Source organism: Balearica regulorum, chromosome Z (assembly GCF_011004875.1).
Source record: "Balearica regulorum gibbericeps isolate bBalReg1 chromosome Z, bBalReg1.pri, whole genome shotgun sequence".
In the NCBI taxonomy this organism is placed as follows: Eukaryota; Metazoa; Chordata; class Aves; order Gruiformes; family Gruidae; genus Balearica; species Balearica regulorum.
In genome coordinates this window covers 21,330,538-21,355,105 of record NC_046220.1, presented here as the reverse complement: position 1 = coordinate 21,355,105, position 24,568 = coordinate 21,330,538, and the positions used below count along the sequence as shown (strand labels likewise).

Genomic DNA, 24,568 nt, shown 5'->3' with positions numbered 1-24,568 from the left:
ATACACTCAGAACTCAAACTAGAAATAAGGATTCCGTAACCACTTGGCTACTTTCCCTCTTCCACCATTCAGAATTAATAACATACAATCATGATGCCTGTGTCCCAAAGTGAACTGGATTACTTGGATTGTATGGGATTATGTGGTTTGTCACAATTGAATCTTATTTACATATGCAATTCTCACTGCATTTCTCTGACTTTTTATTTTTTTTAATTGCAAAATAATGTTAGAAGAGATTATGTCTAGGTACCCCATGCTGCTATACACATCATTGCCAGATAACAAGGCAGAATTTGCCAATACAGTCTTTTGTCATTAGGTTTTCATCTGCATAATATGCAAATTGCATTGAACAGTTTCCCAGTTTGAGTCCTTTCTACTGCAAGATTCAGTCAAGACTCATATTTTGTTTTACCACTGTACAGCAGATGTATTCCACAAAAGCCCTTGCAGGAAAGGTGTCACATCACTGTGGTGCACTATCAATTATAGCTGTAGGGGAAGTGCTATGAAGAGCATATTCTGGAAGAATTTCAGACACATTATGCTCTGTGTCTACACAGTCAGATGTACTTTGTGGTGGTGAAGTCCAACATACTGCAATATGGGTGCTGTATGTTTTAGTTGTACAGACAAATTACATGGATACATGATATATGGCAAGACGATATCTATGTGAAATATTTATTTACCTTTCAGCTTGATTACACAGTCTGGTCTCTGCTCATTATCCTTCTCTAGCATCTATTTGAAACCTCCAAGAAACATCAGAAAGTTTCCATTTTTTGAAAACCAACTAGCAAAACCAATTTTTTCCTCTCTTTTCCCAAATGTGGAACTTTTCATAGCCTCTTATCTACCTCCAAGATCACCTTTGGATAACTTTTGTCCTAGGTCAAAGGCAGTTTGATGTGATGGCAGCTTAAATATCAACACTTTTCACTTTTCATGAAGGATTAGAATCATGAGTCTTATCTTATTAGAGACAGTATTTGATTCACATCTGGTAAACTTTGACAGTCAATAGAAGACAGACTTCATGATTATTACATTTATTTTACATATATTCTATACAAAAATGTTCATCTATATAGGTTTTACTGAAAAGATCACGCAAGTTTTAAAGTAATTGCAAATTCATTTTAAAGTTGTTAATTCATAATATAATTGCATAATTTAATAATTTCCTCTTTCTCAGTCCTTTCTCAGGCACCATATCTGGACTCTTGATTTTCTAGGCAATCTAACAAAAAATCCCATGAAGTGGTTTTAATGTCGTAAGATGGGTAATTTTTCTGCAATGTACATGCCATATATAAATAATATGTTAGAATATAAAAGGATTTAGAACCATTTAATTACTCACAGTTTGTAAATTCAATCAGGGGTTCACTACCAATGAGTAACAACTAGTTGTTAGCTAATGCACAAAGGTCCTTTGCTTCTTTTTGTATGTTTGAACAAAGTATCCAAAAGCAAGGTGTGATTTGGTGACAAAAACCATCATGCAGAATTACTAGCTACATGTAAAAGAAATTCGTATGTCTGCATGCACACAGTTATGCATAAATATAAAGATATATTCTTACATATCTACATTTATAATAACCATCATGTTTTTGCACTCACTTATACTGTGTAGAACTGAGGCATGTCCATTCTTTTCATTTCTACACAGTATGAATGACTGCATGTATATATGTCTCAAGAAAATGCTATGGCCTTTTAGATTTCATATCATTTTGGAAAAATTCTTATTTACTGTTAGGAGTTTGGTATTTACCTAACTGTTCATCCTACTCATCTGGTGCTTTTCAAATGTGAATTCCCAATGTCTCTCATTTAAAAAAAAAAAAAAAAAAAAAAGTCCTATGTGAATAATGTAGCAAATACTTCCTGATTCTTCTGCTGTGGAACTTGTTGAAGACCAATAAGTCGCTTCAAAAAACGGGAATTCCAGAGCAAAGTACTGTAAATATCTCTAATATCTTTCTGTATTATTTATTGACAAAAGTCTTTGCATTAAAATTTAAACATGATTTAGAGAATGCAGGTCATAAGACAACCTCATTTCTGTTCGCTCTGGACAGTATCCAGCACACTGTAGGTATTTGAACAGTCCTGATATTTTCATAGGAATTTGTTTTAAAAGCCTGGTTTCTCCTTTGATTGACTTTGATGTCAATCATTACCAGGAGGTCACATTCCTTGTGCAGTAACGGAGATGCTTTATGCACCTTTCTAGTGAGGATCTACTACTAACTTTGAAGAAAAGTGAAACCAGCAACGACCATTTGCATGTTCCTTTTCCTGGTTTCAGTGAACCCTATATGGACACACACCTACTCTTACCTTCCGCAGGACAGGGCAGAGAGGATACCTGGAGCAAATAACCTCAGAGGTGACAGACGTCCTCTACACCCATGTGGAAAAACACTAGTAGAAAAATCTTTAACTTCCCCTGCGTGTGGAGCCTTCATGAAAATAATTGGGTAAAAGACTCCAAGTGGAATATGTCTGAAATCTGCAGCAACAGAAGAAACTTACAATTGATTTAGCCATTCTATTTTATTCTTTGATATCTTTTTATGAGTCGTTTATGTAATAAGGATGGTATGTATTATCTTGAAGAGGGTATTTTCATGAATTGCCAGAGGTCTCCATTAAAAGTGAAGCTGCAATCATGAAATATAGGTTTACTCTTGCCAACCCTTTCTTTTTTTTTAATCCTTTCATTGCCTGAAACTTCTGACATGATTGCTGGTCAGTTTTCATTCTCCCTTTCATTCAACTATAGCCATAATTTTTTCCTACTTTAATGTTACTACTTCAAAATTCTGCTCTGGAACAGCTGTGAGAATTTTGAAAAGCATTTAAAATAGTACATCAGATAAATTTATCAAAAATGTGATTTTAAAAAATTTTTCCATCTTATTCAATAATGAAACCCTAAAATTTCATTATATTTAAGGCATACAGAAATGGTTTGTAACAAGAGAACTCAGTCTAACAACTCTTTTGTTTTTAAAACAGCATATACACATACATATACTCCAGTTCTGGAAAATAACCTTTTCTGAGCTATGTTTACAAAAACCTATTTTAAAGTTATTTTTATACAACACAATACCTACAATTGGATTTACTTAGAGATTTAACAGACAATTTTTTCCATAAAAAATGAGTAAAATATTGAAGATTTTAAACCAATCCCAAGAATACTCTATGGTATTTTTTTCTAACTTGTTTCATGAACTGCTTCAAGTAGTATCCTCTAGACGCATCGTAATAAAACAGTACTCATCCATACAGCAGCAACAGCAGTCAGGTTATAGCAATGTGCTAATTAAAAAGAGGAACACACCACAAATCTACTTGTTACTATTCATGGCAAGTGTACAGCAAATCACTTAGCTGTTTGCTTTTAAAATAAAAGCTTTTGTCTGTCTTGTTTAGAAAGACATGCATGGGCTAAAAAGGCTTTTACTAAAGCATGACATTGAAAAGACATTGCCCTAAGGTTTGATTGAGCAAAAGGCTGAAACATTTATATTGTTTAATGTTAGGCTTTATTTTTTTCCCTAGCTATTCACCTTTCACAATATGTTTCCTTTAATTCACTCCAAATCAACAGCTAGGGGAGCAGTGTAAGGAATCTTCCAGGATATATTTTGTTCCAAGGAAAATGATAGGAAAAAGCACCCTTGCTAATTAAAATAAAGAGATCTCTGATGCCTGGCAGTTAAATACTGTTCATCTTTATTGAGGCACTAGGAGAACAGCATTGCAAATAGTCAGAAAAACCATTATTCTCTTGGGTTGCACTGTAAATAACTGATTCATTGAAAACAATACAGTATGCAAAGAATGGGTGAGCTTTGTTCCTGGAAATGCACAACATAGAGTGTTTCATATTATTTTAAGAGTAAAAAGAGAGAAGATTGGGCAATGATGTATTATTTTACAAGGGTGGTTACCTGAAGTGAGGGAACATTAGCAAAAAGCATGCCATATCAAAATGCTCCACTAATCAACATTTAATAGTTAAAATAATAATAATAAAAGATGGCAAGAATACTGTTTCTCTTAGAATTTATTTTCAAGTAGAACAACAAACAGATGTTATTATCCTCCTAGGACATGAACAAAACCAAACACCTAAATAGGCCAAAGATAAGATTTCCACTGTTCTTAGAGTTGGCTTAAATTCTTGGCATTGTCAGAAGTAGAAGTTTTACTACTGCCTTTGATGGGAGCAGATTTAGGATAATCCTTACCACGTCTGAAACACCACATTCCAGCTGTACACGCTTTGTGGAAAAGATGGTGTACACCAGCAAATAGAAAGAGAGGGGAAAGGCCCATGTGTTGTTGTGAGAGGATCCTATGGATTAGGTATCCTTTTCCTTAACAGAAGTTACAGCTTTTTCCATTGTCTCTGTGTAGCCTGGAATAGATTTATACGAAAATATGGAGTTAAAAAAGCTAAAAAAGCTCTAGCCTCTTCATTTGTCACTCTCATCCCTGCAAAGGCACTACTTGGTAACCTTTCTGTTTTGCTGGGACCCCGGTTGTGTTAGTACCATGGCAAGAGAGCAGCAGGAAAGGCTAGTCTCTTCCCTCATAAGTGAGGCAAGTTTGGAGGGGCCATAGAGCCAGTCCTGCCATTCCCCCAAGGGTGTTCAAAGGGATGCCTGGTGCTGGCTAGCTGAACAAGGGTCTCACTCCCATCATATGTCTCATACCGAGTGGGCTCAGCACACTGATTTCTCATTAAGGTTGCATCTCCTCGTGCATATACCTGAACAGAATATCTATTTCAGCTTTTAAATCTGTACCACGCAGGATGTAAATACTGTCCTTTACTTAAGGATGCATTGATTAAAAGCCATGAGAAAAGCAGAGCAGCACAGATAAGACGTGGAAACAGCTGAGTGATGGACATTTTTAGGCTACAGGAAATGCTCTTAGCGAATAAGTCACACTTAAAAGGACTGGATGGACTACTCTGCAGTGACTAAGAGGAGAGCAAGAGCAAAGCATTTAAAAATAGCCATCAGCATTGATATGAATCATTTAACAATGGGTAGAAAAATTCACTTAAAAATTAATTAAATTCTGGGGTTTTTTTTCTTCTTGCTTCTTAAGGAGAAAGTGTATAACAGTGGAAGCAGAGAGTGTGAAGAGCAAGAAATATTATTAATTCTGTAGGCTGGCAGCTTAACAGCACTTGGCACAGTAGGGCAAAGGGCAGTGGTTGTATCATTTACAACACAGGACAATGAGTCTTGGCACCAAGGGCCATATATTATTGTGCACTTCTCCTTCCCTTTTGTTTTAGCATCATCACAAGAGGGGAACAAAAGGTCTTTAAACAAAGGACAAATCAGTGCGGGGGTGGGGAGCAGGCTGCAAATTGCTGTTTGCAGTGGGAAAGAGAAAGTTTTTGGAAGATAGCAAAGACAAGGCAGTGCCTTATGCAACTTACTGCAATAGTTTTGTTAGAGAAGGTTTGGATACAGGTAAGATGAAAGGGCAGGAGATGGAATTCTATCATCTTAACTTTTAGTGCTTTCCACAGAACCTTTAAATAATAAAAGTCATCAAAGAAATGCCCTCCCATAATATTAATGACTCGCTGTATCCAGAACCTGCGTTACACAAAATGCCAAGAGGTTTGGAAATCAGCTGCAGTGCTGTAGTAGGCGGTAATAAATATGAACAGAAATAAACAAGTTGGCTGGCTGCCTGCTGTCTACATGTCACTGTAAATAAAACAAGATGCCTCTTGCTCACATTTCCAGCCATGTCTCTGAACCTACGTAAAGGTTTTGCTATTCACAACAATGAATTGAACAATGAATACAATACTAGCTGTTATTGTAGCCACTTTGCCCCACAAAAGCACATCTTTGTGTTGCAATGGCAAAGCAGAAAAATCACCCCTATTTGAAGCATAAAGGAAACTTAGAACAGGCAGAATTTGTTGAGGACACTGATGTTATCACAACATTTGATAAAATTTTCAAAAACTTCTAACTGAACCAGAGTGGTTCAACTTAAATTTAAGAAATGCTACTAGCTATTATTTGCATCCCATGACAATTAATAGGAGTAGAAGCAAAGTTACCCTTGCAGGGCCCTGTCCCTCGGATCACTGAAGAGCAATACATGAGCAGCCACAAAGCAAGATAGTAAATTGCACATCACACTGCAAGCTATTTATGAAGAGTGAAGAAAAAATACATTTGTTCAGTTCTCCACAAACAAAAAGACAGACAAGTGGCTTTCAGATCACAGTGAATGACAAATAAAGAATTAAAGTAAAAATGGTAGTGGACGGGTGATCAACACTTTGATAGTCTCACAGACTGAGGGAACATGTGCTAATAAAACAGCATTCTCCAGCAAATACAAGCTGTGAAACAATGCTGGCAGAAATACATTTTACTATTCTCCTTTAACAGCTCTAACAGAAAGACACCATGCTAATTTTCCTTCACATGCAAAACCTTTGCCATAAATTATGTGGGGAATGAAGCTTACTTGTAATATATTACATTTTTTCCCAGATTGATTTTATACCGGTCTCAGCCAGTGCACACTCAATGGAAGGGTCAATAAGCTGTGTCTGCATATGAAGAAGTGTAAGAGAAGGAAACCTTAAAGAGCTGTGATAAATTTTTTTAAATGTATTTAAGTCCTGGTATCTGTGTAGGAGTTATCTATGTAACTATATTTCTGTAGTTATCTATATGAGACATACTTTTTAAAAAATGTCTTTTTTTTCAGTAGTCTATGATGGATTAGAAACTGCTGCAAGGTTAGCAATTATGAAAAACTGCCTAACTAGAATGGCAATATATGCAGAAAGAATTTTAAAATAAAGCACTTACTTGAAAGCTGAAGATAGTTTTGCTAGATGTGGAAAAATTGAGGCTGTGCAACATCAAATGTTCCTTTCTGTAAATTTTTACTTCTGTAATTATTTTATACTCCTATTCTACTCCAAGGTAATCTACTAGCTTAATAAGGATCATTGACTACAACATTCACACAGGCCCTCTAAATTCCACATAAAAAAGAGTTATACTGCCTGCATGGCAAAGCCACGACTCTAAGTTAAGAAACAGATGATGTAAAGGCTACAAGTCTTAATATCACTCCCAACAGGACACTTTGCAGCAGCATCTTGCTTAAAGAGAGCACATGTTCCCAGCGACACTACATCCACCCGTTCAGAATATTAAATTGTAAAAACTGAGTAAAGCTATAGAAATGGGATTAATTTTGTGTTGTCATGCTTATTCAGAGCACACGATCCCCTGGCACCCTCAGGAGTAGAAGAGTTAATCTGGAGTGCAACAAGGCAGATTCTGCACTGTTGTGAACTCACTTCTCAAACTACATTTAAGATTCACTTCCAGAAGAAGGATAGGTTAGGTTGCAGTGTCTTATCTGATGGCAAGAAAATGAGAAGGAAAACCACAATGGGAGGAAATTGAAAAGTCTTTTTTTTTTTTATCCCGCCACAGACCCTCTGGTTGTCGTGAGGAAACAGGCGCCCTTTGGATTCCCTGGACTTGCAACGCACACCCACGAGCAATGTTCAACCTCTTTTCAGTAGCGATATTCTGTTTTAAAAAATAAATCATAGCACTTCACAGAAATATTGTGATATGATCCCTATCTAATTTCAAAGTAACTGGGCACAAGTATATACTACATTTCACCTTATATACATACAAAATGAAATAATATCTTATATTTGAGATGAAAAAAAAGGCAGACATATAATAACCTATAGGTAACAGATAGCAGCATTCCAGATTCATAACATGAAAGAAAATTCATGTTACAGAAATTGCCACCCACATGTTAAGAGGAACTAAACAAAGCTTTAAAGCCACTTTTGAATTCTCCCAGGCCTCTGCTGCTATGGGTAAGGCAAAGATCACTTACATTATTTAGACAAGTCCTACAGATTTACAATTTGTACCAAGGACAAGTGTGTGAGTAGAGATTTATTTGGCTTAAAAAGAAAAAGATAAAGAGGACAGCACCCACTGACTGGACAAAGTGGCTCTACAAATTTCATCTTCAATACATGAGCTCGAGTCATATTGTACTTTAATTCTAGTAAGCTCTTCTTGAGAGCCCTCCACATACATGCTTAGCTGGATAGTTTGATTGTTTGTCATGAACTGGGAAAGTATGAAATAGATATGAAGTGACGAAGGTGATAGCTTGTAGCATCTGGGGAACAATTAAGTAGCAGTGATTCAAAAACCTGTCAGAGAAAACTAATAGAAAAATAATTAGGATTAAGTTGCATAATAAGCAATAAAGTAAAAACTGGCAAGGTGAAATACTTTTTAGAAAGGTGTAAGAGGAGAGTCTGTACAGATTATTCTGGGAAATTTCTTTCAATTTATTGGCTGTAAGAGGACACCAGCTTTAGAGCATTTAAGGTATTTCTACACAACAGCACATTGTGCGGTGCAGGTATACATCTTCTTTGGCCACATATAGTTCACAAAGTAGTGAACCATATTCACTAAGGAATAGTTTCAGTAAGACCAATATGCTCTCAGTGAGCTTTCTGGTGTGCAAATGTGCTGGTAATTGAGCTTTTAAAGGTCCATGGCACCTCCTCTACAGTGGCAACTCCATGCTGTGAAATGCAGGCACAGTCATGGTTAAGCAGGTATCATTTCATGACCCAAGTGCACCCTTCATTCTGCATTTTCCCTCTTATTCTCTTCCTTCATGACCCTGCCTGGCTGTCTCTTCTGGCCTGTGTTAGCCAACGTGAGAGAAGATAGTAGGGTTCACTCTAACCTATAGGTATAAATTGCTGTTGAAAGCAAAAAAACCCCTAAGTTCAAGAAACTATACAAGCCGAATGTGCTGGAATAAAGGTCCAGATAGACTGGCATTTCTGAAACTGCACGTGATAGATTTAGATTTCTGAAACATCAGGCAAAATCACATATTTTGATGGCAGTAAGGAAAATTATCTTGAAACAACAACAAGCATACATGCAAGGAGCATCTGTTATTTGCTTTAATTAAATGAGTCTCAAAAGGCAAAGAAGTATCTGTCCTAGACAATTCCTTTTTAGAGAATTGACAACTTTCTTATGAATACCAAAAAAAGGTTACTGAAATATTCAGAATGACTCAAATATTCAGAATGTCTAAATAATATGGTTGGAAAGAGCACAAGAAGAAGGTGGAAAACCATACAATCAAAAATGCTGCGCCATGGACTAAACTGTAGAGTCTGTAACCAACTAAAACTGTAACCAACTATCTGAAATTATTTTTTTACAAATGGGAATCGAAATGATTACATTCATAAATTTCAATGCTGGCTGCCTACTCTTCTTCCTCTGAGCAGCTGTTATAGCACCCACTTCCCTCTACTGTATTGAAATTTCTTACAAGTTCTTTACCTTGCTATTTTGTGGGCTATTTTGTGAAGTCAGAACAATGTCTACATATTGTATGAAGTTTGACAGAGAGTTAACGGCTTTGGAGACACATGTTAATGTTTTGCATTTCCTCAAGTGCACTCTCAGTCAATGGTTAACTTGCAGTCCAAGATAATCACTACCTGCAAGGCAAGGGAGAATAAATACTAAGAGAAATACTAAGATTGCTAACTTAGGTCAGTTTTTCCATATTGTTGCAAACTACATAAATCCCTAAACCACAATTCTGGAAACAACAATCATGGAAAAGGTGTTGGGAACACAGGAAAATCATGTATTGTGTCTTGCCAAGCAAATCCAATAGGGTGTGTGGGTGTGTGTTTGTTGCGTGTGAGAGATAACTGCCCAAATATCAATACACCAGTCAAAATTTTATTTATTCCAGAACTTATCTGCGATTTTCCTTGATTTTCTTTTCTCAGATTATATCCATTTAGATGTTGTATTGGGTCTGGCTGAGATGGAGTTAATTCTCCCCACAGCAGCCCTCATGGTGCTGTGCTGTGTATCGGTAGCTAGCAAACTGTTGATAACACACCAGTGTTTTGGCTACTACTGAGCAGTGCCAGCACACATCAAGGCTCTATTTCCAACATTTCTTTTCCCCAGCAGCAGGCTGGGGGTGGGCAAGATCTTGGGAGGGGACACAGCTAGGACAGCTGACCCAAACTGACCAAAGGGATATTCCATACTGTATGACGTCATGCTCAGCAGTAAGAAACTGAGAATAGGGGGAGGAACAGGGCGGGGGCATTCGTTGGTTTTTTTCACAATGTTTGTCTTCTGGAGTAAGGGGCATGCATACTGAAGCCCTACTTCCCGGGAAGTGGCCGGACATCACCTGATGATGGGAAGTAGAGAATAATCTTTGCTTTTTTTGCTTTGATTCCATGTGTGGCTTTTTGCTTTAGCTACATTAAACTGCCTTTATCTCGACCCATGAGTTTGGGGTTGTTTTTTCCATCTTCCTTTCTCCCCTCCCTGCCTTGCTGAGGAGGCAAGTGATAGAGCGGCTCTGGTGGGCACCTGGCCCCCAGCCAGGGTCAACCCACCACAGATGTCATAGGTAGATCTGTATTTATAAGGTTATCTGGTAATATTATTCTCATAAACAAGCTTTATTTTCACAGGAAACTAATGTTACAGATATACACGAGGAGTGCATTGGTAGTGTTCATTTGTTCTGCAGCTGCGTGGCCTCTTACTCCGTATCTCTCACTATATCTCTGCTTATTCTCCCTAATTAATTGCTGAAGGTATTATTGAATTTTTATTTTTAGAGAGAAAGAATTTCTGGTAGAGAAATACAGAATATAGAGAGCTATGTTTAACTTGATGAGAACCCAAAAGGATCTTCTTGCATTTGACATTCATAATACAAATAAATTAATATAGTTAAGATTAATGAGCCAATTATTTTTTACAGGATAGCAAGCGCATGAGATTGTTTGCCTCACATTTCTTTTTTATATGACTAACAAATGACTAGCATTTCCACCACAGATTGGTGTTTACATCCATAATCTGTTCTCAAGGAATTAATATTTTGAGATTTTCATCTAAATTCTAGGGTCAGAAGATATGCTGTAAAACTCTTCCTAAAGGGAAGGTCCCAATGTGCACTTCTTCATAGAAATGCCTCTAGGAAAGTGATTTTAATAAATGAAAGAAAAAAACAGGCCTCCGGGAAGTCCCGAAGGCCCAGATAAAACTGCAGGAGGAGGTGCTGGGAAGGAGACACGCAGCATCGCGGCTGGAGAGCAGACGTGTACAGCCATCCTTCAGCTTGCATGCAGCGCTAGGGACCGGCATGCTTGAGGCTGCTTTACCCACAGCGTGTTGATTCTCTGGGTCACACCTCCTGAAAGAGGGCAGGGGAGGAGGCAGCAGATCAACCTGTGAGTTTTGTGTGCATTGCAAGTTCATTATGGGGCTGCTGTTCTCTGTGTCTCCCTTGCTAAGGGGATCTTACCCCAAACACTGCCCCATGTAAGACTGCTGTAAAAATCTACCGATGCTGGTTTTCTGTAATGGAATATGAGCTTCAGCAAACTGTAGCACTGGAGCTGAATAATGGAACACATCCTGCAGGGAGGTGAAAATAAATGTGACATCAGGCAAAGGCACTGCTTGATCCACCTTTGCAAATTTACATTTCCTGAAGACTACAAACTGCAGGAGAGAGGAGAGAAATCTTTGTAGGAAAAGGAAAGATGTTTGGGAGGGGGTTGAAACTAGACCACTAGACTGAAGCAATCCTGACTCTGTTCAACATCATTAATGCCATTCAACACCAGTGTCAACTGGATAGGATACCCATAGTCTTGCCATTAAAAACTATGTCTAAGACTAAGTTTGGGACAGGTAAGAGACATTTTACTCTACAACAGGATGGGTTTCAAAGCTTTAGTCATTGGAGTTTGTTAAGATAGTGCATGGAAAACACTATCAAATAATTTAATAGGGGAAACCAACAGTTTATGAAAGTACAATTAGTCTGGGCATGGTTTAATGAAATGCGAGGCAATTTAATAAAAGGACAGCAAATGTCACAAAGTGATGATGATGGCATTTTCTCAGGCTAGAATTATTTGTGGTCACACACCCCCCCCCCCCCCCTTCCACTTTACAAATCAGGTATTTAACAAATAATTGGAAGAGAAAAAAAATGGGAAAAATCTGTTCAGACCTACAAGTAACACCTTGCATTTGATATGCTCCATGAACAAGAAAATGAAAGTCACATAGTGTACTGTGTAAGAAGCTCATAAATTATTAACCAGTAGTCTCTAAATCTCTAACTAGCAGTAGCTTGTCATTTGTGGACGATTCCAATCCATTTTTGTATGGCTTGCATTATTATTATTATTTATTTTTTGGCTCAAATAGGAGCATAAGCACTCAAGGAAACCTGTCAGCAAATTTTCTCAGCAGCTAAACAACTGCAGACAAAACTTCTTATCCTTGAATTGAGCTCAATTTTCTGCCTCTTACAGTTAGAGAGACAAAAATGCTCAATTACTCTATGCAAAACATACCCAGTGATTCTATCATTTTAGGGCATGATCAAGCATGCTAAAGCAGTAGGTTTATCAACAATTGGCCTGTGATTCAGAATCAAATCCCTGGAAAAAAACCCCAAACAGCACAGATACAAGGTAGAGAAAAAATGTCATTTTATTACATCCTTTTTAACACATTCAAAAATAATGTAACTGACAGCTTTGTCTTTACAAAGGCACAGCTTTCAAACATGTTATCAGGTGAGGCTAAGAATATATAATTCCAAATAAAAGCTTTTCAGTACTCTGAGAAATCCTTTTTGCTCAAAACTAATCATTTCTTTTACTTTGTGCACAGAAGTAAAATAGTTTGTCAAATTCTCTGCAGAAATCGTTTTAGCAATCTCAGAAAGTGTATGTGGTACAGACATACTTGATTTCTCATATATGAGTAAAAATTTACTTTGTCAAATTACATTCTTCAGAAAGATCTTTCAGCTGAGTTAAATATCCATTTTGTGCAAAACAATGACCATGCATCAGCTTGGAGTGATTGCACAGTAGTTACTTAGCCTGGCAAATGGCAGCAAAATGTCAGCTGAAATGAAAGACACACACCCCTGGGCTTATCACAGAAAGTGCAGATGATTCATGTAACATGGTAAATAAATAACACTGACTTTGTGTTAAGGTAGGTTTAACAGTAGAGGTTCTCTTTTCACCACCAGCTCATTTCAAAGCACCCATAATAGAAGCTTTATTTGGTGACAGTGACATGCCCCAAGATAAGGGATCCTACCTTTAATGCTCATATTTCAAGGTCACAGAGTGCTACATTCCAAGTGAACAAGCAGAAGACTCAATCAGATGGAACCTGCATTAATGGATCATCAAAATATTGATAGCAGATTCTCTTCCCTGCCTGCAGGGAATGTTTAGCCTGGTTGGTAATTATGCAGAGCAGGGCCGGGGGGGGGGGGGGGGGGGGCAGCAGGGAAGAGAGAGAGGTATGGAGAGATGCGTCAATCATGATTTGTCTACATTTGTCACAAAAATTATGGGCAATTATTTGGCAATGGGGCTTGAACCCAGGATTTGTAGATAAGTAGAAGCTTTTACTGACTGATCTCAGAGATCAAGTCTATGAGTTTACCGTGTAGAGCCAGCAAACAAACAATTTTCTGTTCCTACAAGGGATGTGAGACAGACATCCACTTCTGCTGCAAATAGTTCCTGTATTTTTTTTGCCTAACAGGTATAAACTTCAGATCTATTTGCTCTCTTTCTTCTAAATTTGGTACTAAGACTCAGGTTTTAATGCTAAGTATATATTGGTTGCTTAGAAAGGTAACCTGGTAGAAAGAGGAAGCAGTGGTGAAATACTGAGAGAAACAAATGATATGTTGGTGAAAACCCTGTGAGAAATGCTAGAAGAGACAGACTTTCTTACCAGCTGATGTATACTACTATTTCCCAAGCTCAACATTATTCTAAAAGCAGATTAATCCACCAAGAACTTTCTACCAGTTCACAGCGATGATCAGACTATTTGCTCCAGGACAGCTCCCGGTATTTATTATTTGGGATGTGATATTCCCAGGTGAGAGAATGCAACAGATATGGTCAGAACATGCTAACAGAAAACAAATTTTCTTTTGTATTTCAGTTATTTATGGAATTTTTATTTTAAAATAACAATGTGTTATATGACAGTATGTTAATAACATTTACTATCCATTCAGATTTAGTATTCTCTGAAAATCAAAGTTAATTTCACAGTAAGTATAAAGTAAGTGCTTAGTAACTCAGGCACTTCTGTTCAGTGAATATTGATGAACATTTTTCCTTTAACAGTGGTCATACTATATTGGGAAAAAGACATGAAATTCCACTTAATGCAGCATGTATCAAAATCTTGAAATCTCTGCAGGTTCATAATAAGCACTTGGTCATCAAGAGTTTAATTTTTTTCCCCATTCCCACAGTTTGGTGAGAACCTTGTATAACCTTGTCATCCTTTAGACAGCTAGTTTGGGAAGCTGGATTCTGGCCATCTTCAAGGTTTCTAAACAGAAAAACAACAGGCTCTCTCCAGGTATTAATTTCCTCTTAGACTTCCAGAAATATCTCAGATATGTAAGACCAAAAAGCTTCCCGCTGTGACACAGAATATGGTAAGACAGCTTTTGTTCTAAAAGGCTTGAATCCCTTTTAAATTTAAACCAGCAAAACAGGTTTAACTATGTAAAACTTCTCAAATGCCAGACAAAATACCCAGATGATTTTCTGTAAGGCCGCCTGTCTTAAGTGAAGTTTTCATTTCTTAGTTCATAAAATCATAACTTCTATCAGCAATGAAACTTCTATCAAAAATCAATTACTTTTTTCAGTTAGGGTAATGTCACAAACTTACTTTTCTTTCAGTACTGTTCGTCTGATGGTAATCTCTTTTCATTCTATCATTATAGTGGATAAGGCACTGGGATATTAAATTCCAAAGTTTATCATTAATCTTCTATATTCTAGTAGTAGGACCTTACGAAGACTTCATTATATGTGAGTCTGTCTCCAATTTATGAGTTGTCAACTGCCTTGCATCAGAAAGTAGAAATTTCCCTAAAAAAATTATGTCCCTAAAAATCTATACTGAACATTTATCCTGAAACTAGGTCTATTTTAAGATCTTGATTATAGACTCTAATGATGATTGTCTTGCATGTATCTTAAAAATTCAGTCTGACATTAAGTTAGAAACCTGCAGATGATCAGCAGGGCCTTGTCATCTGACGTTAGAGCTGCTTGCCTGATGTGAGAAACAAATTCCAGCAGATTGAAGGCACTCAAGAAAATCACGGACATTTAGCAATAATATTACAGCTGAAACAAGAAAGTTCTGGTTTGTTTTTTAATCTCTGAATAAAAGCAAGAATGAAATGGTCATGACTGCTGGGGACAGGATTATCTAAAGACAAATCTTGAGGTCTGTAACAATATCCTTACTTGGGGAAAAAAAAAACTGAGTGAAAACAGGAGTAAATTGACAGCAGAGACATCTGGAAAAGGGGAATCCAAGAACAGAACTGTAAGCACAGCTGGAGTGCAAAGGAAATCAGTCCTGAAAGAAAGATCTTATCATAAATGTTGTAAAAAGATAAGGGAAGCATATAAGGTAAGGATGGAAAAGCCATATTAAAGCAGTTACTCAAAAGTGGAAAACAAAAGTGACATGACATGGAAAGCTTGTTGCTGAGACTATCTCAGCAAGATCTTAGTACCTTTCACCAACTTGACTCAAAGTTATTGACGTGCCACAGAACTGTAATCAAACTCAGGAGCCATAATCAGTTCAGTACTGTTTTAAATAGGAGTTACTTGAATCACATGGCTGCAGATTTAGGTCAGAGCTATATTTGGGGAAATGATCTGAAAATGTAGAGGCTTGAAAGGTCTTTGAAATTTCCCTTTGTCTCTATTTTCTGCACCGTATAAATAATTTCAGTAAGGTATAAGCAGAACTGTAATTTCTTTCATTTCTCTTTTGAAAGTATATTTTTCCACACATACCCCAAAATAACCATTACTTCATAGAGTATCCAACGGTCCTTTATAGTGTCTTAAAAACCTTAATCTTTTCCATAAGCAAGAACTGTATAAAACTTGGATCAACTCATTAGTTGATACAAATTCTTGCAGCTTCACTCACTTCACTAAAGACAGATATAGAGATTATATATATAGACTATATATCTATTGTATAGGTATAATCAACAATAATAGATTCATTATATGTAATGAATATTAGGGCCCATATGTTTCAGAAGTGTGCTGTTATCAAGAAAAAAATCTGAAACCTGAAGAATAATTAGAGAAACCTGCAGAGAAAAGCTTAGTCAAGTGAGCCATTGGTCATGTAACACCATACAAGTAACTAAACTTGGACTTCATCTTCTAGATGTAAAGTAAGATATTCAAATAGAAATCAATTTATGGATTAAGAAAAGCTCCATCCTAGGAATTTACATGGGAAAAGTTTTACAAGGAAATTCCAGATGATATAATGAATTTTCAAGAAATTATAGGTTACAGGTGAGAATCTTTAAACTTCCTTGGATTCCCTTCAAAACATCATCCTAATCATGCAGACTCAATACTTTGCTTTTACCACAAATCAGAGAGCTGACAGATGCAACCCAATGCCCTTATTTTGAAAGACAATTTACTCACATCTTTCTGCTTTCCATATTCTTGTAAGATGCCCTTTTTGCCATTGTTCTTGACATTCATAACTACAAGAGATTTATAGGGCACTCCATACAACTGTTGTTAAATTCTTCAAAAATATTTGAGATTCGTAAGGCTAAGATCTTCAAAGCTAAAAAAAAAGTGCGTCCAAGTTCTGCAGTCCACTGCAGTTCATTGTTCCCAGTTCTAAGTATAAGATATGTTGAAGTTAAACTCAAACCATATCTCCACTCCTGGTTTGGTTTTTTTTTCAGATCTCACTGCTTAATGTTTATGCTTCAACGCTTTGAACTTTTCTCCCAATCCTTTCATGGGAGATATGGTAATCAACAAGCATCATCATCATCAGCAACAGTAAAAGATTAAAATACATAACTAAATGAAGCAAAAATTAGTTGTGCACAGTTTTATGCAAGCCAAGGTACAGTATTTCAATCCTACTGATACTCCTAATGCAGCATGAGAACAGAAATAGGCATTTAGTGGCATTTGAGTATATCAGATGGTGAAGCAATAAAACTTAAAAAACCTTGAAGTGAAAAAACTTACAAATGGCCTGCAGCTAGGATGTAATCTGAATGGCCATTTTGCAAACAAGCTCAATGAATAAAATATTCTCAAGCACAAGGTCAAGTAAATAAGCAGACAGAAAAAAACTCTTCTTGTAGCAAAGTGCTCCCCAAACTCATTCCAAATACTTAGCAATTGCAATCAACACTTCTGAAAGCCTTGCACAATTTCCGTCTGCTTTTCACTGGAGAAATAAGAAATAAGTGTAGGGGTTTGTAACAACAAAAGGATTTCAAAAATATTGACCTGAGGGATTATATGGTAATAGGAAAGGAAAGCTCCAAGGTAAAATGTGATTGTCTTTTTCTTGGCTAAGAATTCTTCTGGTTCACATTTGTGTTATAGTGCTGCTACATTATGTTTTCTCTTGCTGAAATATTACATACACAGTAGGAAGGAAGAGACCTTGGGACTTGGACAATTTGCCTACATTTAGCTCTATTAATATCATTAGACAGGAGAATCGGTGACACTGCAGCTAAAAGCTAGAGATGAACTAACCAGCTCTTTATCTTCTGTTGCCATGGACTACATGATGAACTCTGCAGTGACCTAAATTTATTACAGAATAGTGCTCGTTGCTGCTGTATCAAGCACTCTGTTGCAATTACAGCACATTAGGCAGAGGAGTGAATCTCAAGGGGAAATGACTAGTCTTTTAATCAAGCAGTAGAAAAGTCAGAGTGGACAAAAATTACACTGCTGTATATATCTGCAGTCAATCTGAACATGTACAATCTAATAGCAATCTTAATTTTGCCGAGAAAACGTTTTTATTATATACAGGGGTCATGATTGTACAGTTCACTCACTTAATCTTTTCTGTACTTCAGTCCATTTTTTCTTGTATTATATTCTCAACCTTCCTGAACTTTGTTGGGAACACCAGAAAGTTAAAATAACCGGTCTTTGGATTTCACCTTTAGACTGACCTGTTTCAAATTAGGATAATCCTTTTTCTATATTTTGTTGGTGTACCTCTCAAATCTGAAGATCTAGGAAAAGCACGCTGTGAGCTGAATGCTTGAAGACAGGCACACTGTTCTTGCAAACAGCTTTTAACATTTAATGGGATCTGTAAAGCTCACCTTACAAGTATTCTGAAATCTGATAAGTCATTCATTTGTTTTAATGGATAAGAGGAAAGCTTTTGTAAACAGAGTGTTTCAAAACATTACTAATGAGTTTTCAAAAAAGAAACACTGTCCTTTCTGTAGCAATAGCTGAAAGTGCTGAGGTTTAAAAAAAGGTTAATTTGAATTGCAGAAAGAAATAGGTCATAAAATTCAAGGTATATCTTTAACTCTGCCTATGGGCTGGATAGAGGAAAGAGAGACAGCACTCTTTTCACTTCTGTTCAAATGAACAAAAGGATTCCTAGTGCTTTCAGGGAAGGCAGGAGCAGACACAAAGAGGCGATTCACATAACCCAACCTTAAGCACCTGTCTGAGACACCAAAGCCAGGAACCTTGCTCACTCTGGGCTACCTGTAATGTGACTGCGGAGGGCTGGTCACCTCCAGAGGGCTAATCAGCACCATGCAGCTATGAATCACAGTCTGAATGTGCCTCCTTTTCTCTTTCCTAAATAAGGTACTATTTGAGGGCAATTAGGGCCCTGCCTTGGGTATATAATGTTATATGCTTGACGGTGACTGGTGTAAACCCTCCCTGTACCCAATGAAAAAAAGGGAAATCAAAATAATGAGTGCCTCTCATGACACTATAAGAATATGATCTTGAGAACCCCGTTGCAAGTCAGGTTTCTTGGTCACTCAGTGGACCACAGGGATGTGTGTCATGCAGCTGAGTAAGGATTTGCAGAGTTGCAAAATCAAAGGGCTTGTTCTTATTTTTCTCATTCTCCTCTTTTAGATGTACACGTCAACATGCTTTAAACACAGTAGTAAACCAATGTGTATGTAGAACAAAATAATTCAGCTCCCAATACCTTTGCTACTTTTGTTTTCAGTGTGATTTCATAACTGCAGCCACCGCCCTGGTAACAGCCAAGTTACATACCTTTGTGACTCCAGCAAATCAATGATTTACATTTTCTGAAGCTCAATTCCACTCGAGTAGTGGAATTATAATACATATTTGTAACTACAACACCTTTTATAAACAGTCAGTACTGTTGATAAAATAAAAAATAAGGATGAGACACTGTACACTTACACTTGTTCATTTACATTTATTTCCATTCATCTATTTCTACAATGACTGCTTAATGCCTTATCATAATATTTCACAGTGAGCACTCTGATATATTCTGTGAAATATATGGCTCACCAAAACACTTTCTAAGAGGTGAGAAAAGATATGCCACATGCATTATGGTGAAGTGTAGTCATTATAGGCTCATCTCTTTATGTGATATTTCTTCCCATTATGTGTTTTAAGCACAAAACAGACCACACAGAACTTGGACGGCATGTCAGAAATATGTATGAAAAGCACAGAGGGAATTGTCCCTATATCTGCAGGCTGACTAATATGCAAATACTAAACCACTTAGCACAGAGAACAGATAACACTCTTTGAGACTTACTGTATCTGAACTTTGTGCATTTTCATGGTGCCTTAGCATAAATGCTATTTATCTCAGGTATTTTTAAAGTGTAACTGACATATTGTATGATGCTTCCATTTCTCCAACACATACTTCCCATCTGTGTGGAATAAGAATTGTGGAGGACTTGAAGAAATCAGCCAGAGGTAAGCCTGCAACACTGCTGTCAGAAGGTCAAAGGAAGATCTGGAGAACTGGAATAGCCTTAGGTGCAAAATATTTCCTGAAGCGTGAGCAGAGTTTCGGAGAAAGGAATTTGGGTAGTTTGGAGGCAGAGCTTAATGATAAAAAGGTAGCTAACGGACAAAAAAAATGGAGACAGAGGGTAAAAAAAAAAAAGGAAGATTACTGTAAAATGAGAGTCACAAATGAAGTTTTCTCAAAGCAGAAATTAAGAAAATTCAGTAAGTCATCAGGAAGAAACTGACAAGTGCAGATGTCTCTGCAAATAACATTAGGAATCAGAAGCCAAAGATAAAATACACTAATTTAACACCAGCATTCACATAACAGTTGCCACTTTTAGGTAATTTCCCTTCTTTAAAGGGAGTCAAAATTCTATTTTCAGTTTCACTGCACATTTGTGAGGTAAAATCATATCATTCCATTTTACAAATGGTTGCAACAAGGCATAAAACAGGAAGACAATTTGCTACACTAATTTAGTTAACTACAAATATCACCTGGAATGCTTAACATCCTCTACGAAATTAAGCATTTCTACATAGAACTGCATTTGGAGAAGCAGTGAAAGTAAGGAGAAAGGCTAAAGCAGACGTTCCTTTCTTCCTACATTCCACATTTTCACCCCAAAGAATAGCCAAAACCTCTAAGTAAAAAAGAAAACATTGAAATATTTAAACCTTTAAAAAATATCAGTTTCATGGTTGTGGAGCTGAACATATACACACACATACACATACATGTATGTATATGTGCATGCAGCAGCATGGGTGCTTTCGTTTTGGGTGGGGTTTTTTTTGGTACACTTTACTGATCCTCATTTATAGTTGGAAGCTCCTTTAGTCTTAGTAGAAAAGCTTCAGAAATTTCAGAGAAGCTGAGCTAGCTGGTTTAACTACATTCAACATCTCAAAATGATTATAATGATGACTACACTCTAGTTGCTTGATGGGAACTTCTTGGCAGCATAGTAATTCCCCTGCTGTTATTATTTGATATGCTTTCATGATTATTGGTATGAGGACAAAGCACTATAAAAGGGTTAGACATAAGGAGGCACCTACATCAGCCCACACAGAAAAAAAAAAAGTCTTAAGATGCTAATAAAAGAAAGGCAATATGTAAAGGCTTATACAGCTTTTCAGTCTAATCTATATTTTTCTGTCTTTATTATGGCACATAAAACAGCAATCTGGGGTGAGATGAAGGCCAATGTATAGAAAATAAGTGTGTATTTGGCACTCATTTTCAAATACTGCTAAATGTTTTGGAATCACCTTGAATCTGCAATGATATTTCAGAGCTATATTACAAGGAAACTGCTACCACATATCAGTAATACGAACAAGGACCAGATTTGTTTTGTGAGTTCCTTCTCTCTGGATTCCCATTTAGAGTTATTCTCATTATTCTGCCTCAAGGAGATTAGAAGATAATCTCAATCATCTATGATGGCAATTTTCTCCCTTCTTGCATTTACGCATGGCAGTGTTGGTAACTGGAAATAAGACAATAGTTTTGGGAAAGAATCAGATAAGAAGGTTAGGCTGCTGGTGGAGAACCCTGAAAGTTTTAGTTCCTGCCAATGCCATCAGTTACAAATTATGGCCATTGCCACTTTGGTCAGGAGGATTAAGATCATCCAGACTTGCTTATATTATTTCAACTAATTTAGCTAAACCTACAATTTCTGTCTCTGCACTGCATCACATCACAAAACACCAATATTCAGAAAGCAAGGTCTCAGACAATGCTGGTTTAAAGACCACAGCTATGTAGTTAATGAAGTCTAATTAAGAACCGCTGCTGAATGTCAAGCCCAGCTGGGACAGCACAGCCCATGTCTTCACCAGTGAGCTCTCCTGTTTCCAGAGGAGGAAGACAAAGCAAATTGCCTCCTGGAGTGGTCCACAGAATAACCTAGTTACTGAAATGTGCTCAGAAGTTGGTTTTTAGGCTGCCATTTTCCATGAGTTAAAAGCATGGTAACAGTTTAATGGTATCAACAGTGCTGCACCAGGACCTGCTAGCACTCCCAGACACCATTCAGAATAGTCGTATACCATGGTCTTGAAGGACCCTTGTAGGAGTGGACCTGAGATTAGTGTATGTGGGCAGATGGCTGAAGGATAGGCAGGGTGGTCACCATCATCGTTCAGCAACCTGAACACCTCAACCAACTACTGCATGTCCTACATACTTATCAAAGACTCCCATCAGCCCTAGCACCTTAGTACTTGAGATGTTCCTATTCCACCAGCTAAGAGAATTTACCTTTCAATCCTTCTGGGATGTAAGGAGGTACTAAAATAAATACAAATCTGAAGCATAACATAATTAAATTATTTTTGCAAGGCTACAGTCTATAATAGGTGTGGGAAGTGGAGCAATGTTTCCTGCAAAATTGAATACTTACCTTACATCCTATCCACTAGTCTATTCCTCATTTTCTGTTGGAGTGATCAAGAGCTAAACCCTGGAAGATGCCTGGCTTCTGCACAGGAAATAGAGCCAGAGATAATCTTCTCACAAGACTACTTAGCGTGTGAGAGGACCACAGCCTAAGTTATCACACAATGACTCTTTCCTCTGTGTATTTTAAAATTTTGTGGATAATTCCCTACTTAAAAGATTGCAGACCTTTCTCTGCCGTACAGCTTTCAATATTAACTGACCAATACTTCATTTTTTTCCTTCAACTGTCACAATCTCCTTAGGTAAAACAACTTACTCGGGCTTCCACTTCTAAGTAGCCTTGTACCTTCTGGGCACACAGAGACTCCCTGTATTCCTTGCTGGCATTTGCTATGGCACAAAAAGGGAGCAGTACTATCAACATTATGAAAAGAATAACCATTCCTGCTTTGTTTTCCAGCAAAGTAATTTTCATTCCTGTAATAGGATTGAAATACATTGGAAAGGTAAAAACTTGTTATACAGTACTCAGCCATTTGCTGAAGCATCCAAACCACCATCAGCTTAACTTGGACCAGATTTTTTTCTAGCAGCGATTGAAATTAATGTTTCCTAGATCACAGGATCATAGGATATCCTGAGTTGGAAGGGACCCATAAGAATCATCAAGTCCAACTCCTGGCTCCACACAGGACCAGCCAAATCAGAGCATGTGACTGAGAGAGTTATCCAGACACTTCTTGAACTCAGTCAAGCTCGGTGCTGTGACCAGTTCCCTGGGGAGCCTGTTCCAGTGCCCAGCCACCCTCTCAGTGAAGAACCTCTTCCTAATATCTAACCTAAACCTCCCCCATCGCAGCTTCATGTCGTTCCCTCGGGTTCTATCACTGGTCACCAGAGGGAGGAGATCAGCGCCTGCCCCCTCGCTCCCCCTCATGAGGAAGCTGTAGGCCGCGATGAGGTCTCCCCTCAGTCTCCTCTTCTCTAGGCTGAACAAACCAAGGAACTTCAGCCTCTCCTCATATGTCTTCCCCTCTAGACCCTTCACCATCTTTGTTGCCCTCCTTTGGACACTATCCAATAGTTTTACGTCCTTTTTATACTGTGGTGCCCAAAACTGCATGCAGTACTCGAGGTAAGGCTGCACCAGCCCAGTGTAGAGTGGGACAATCACTTCCCTAGACCGGCTAGCAATGCCGGCTTGATGCACCCCAGGATACGGTTGGCCTTCCTGGCAGCCTGGGCACACTGTTGACTCCTGTTCAACTTGCTGTCAACCAAGACCCCCAAGTCCCTTTCAGCATGGCTGGTCTCCAGCGCCTCATCGCCCAGTCTGTATGTATAGCCAGGGTTGCCCCTTCCCAGATGCAGAATCTGGCACTTGCCCTTGTGTGTTGCTGTGCCATACTACCCTGGCAGGGGAGACACCATGATCAGGCAGGTGGTTTTCCCAGGGTGAGGCTCATCCCCTGCACTCCGGGTGTGCTGACCCCTGCGATTTCCCCAAATGCGGGAAACTCGACTGCATAATTTGTGGTAGCAGGGGGGGGCTACAGGGGTGGATTCTGTGAGAAGCTGCTAGAAGCTTCCCCTGTGTCTGATAGAGCCAATGCCAGCCAGCTTCAAGACAGACCCGCCGCTGGCGAAGGCCAAGCCAATCAGTGCCTCTGTGATAACATATTTAAGAAGAAAAAAACCAGTCAGGGAGAGCTTTTGCAGCCAGAGAGAGGAGTGAGAAGATGTAAGAAACTCTGTAGACACCAAGGTCAATGCAGAGGGGCAGGAGGTGCTCCAGGTGCCAGAGCAGAGATCCCCCTGCAGCCCGTGGTGAAGACCATGGTGGGGCAGGCTGTCCCCCTGCAGCCCATGGAGGAAGGATGAGGGGGTGTAGAGATTCCACCTGCAGCCTGTGGAGGACCCCACGCCGGAGCAGGTGGAGACACCTGAAGGAGGCTGTGACCCTGTGGGAAGCCCACGCTGGAGCAAGCTCCTGGCAGCACCTGTGGACCCGTGGAGAGAGGAGCCCATGCCAGAGCAGGTTTCCTGGCAGGACTTGTGACCCCGTGGGGGACCCACGCTGGAGC

General features: G+C 38.3%; 1 non-coding gene across 1 annotated transcript; it reads left to right on the top strand.

The window, feature by feature from the left end:
- The first annotated feature begins 23,888 nt into the window (after window positions 1–23,888).
- Window positions 23,889–24,054, top strand: LOC142599628 (U1 spliceosomal RNA). Its single transcript, XR_012833206.1, has one exon. It is a non-coding gene; the product is annotated as a U1 spliceosomal RNA (small nuclear RNA).
- Window positions 24,055–24,568: the final 514 nt, after the last annotated feature.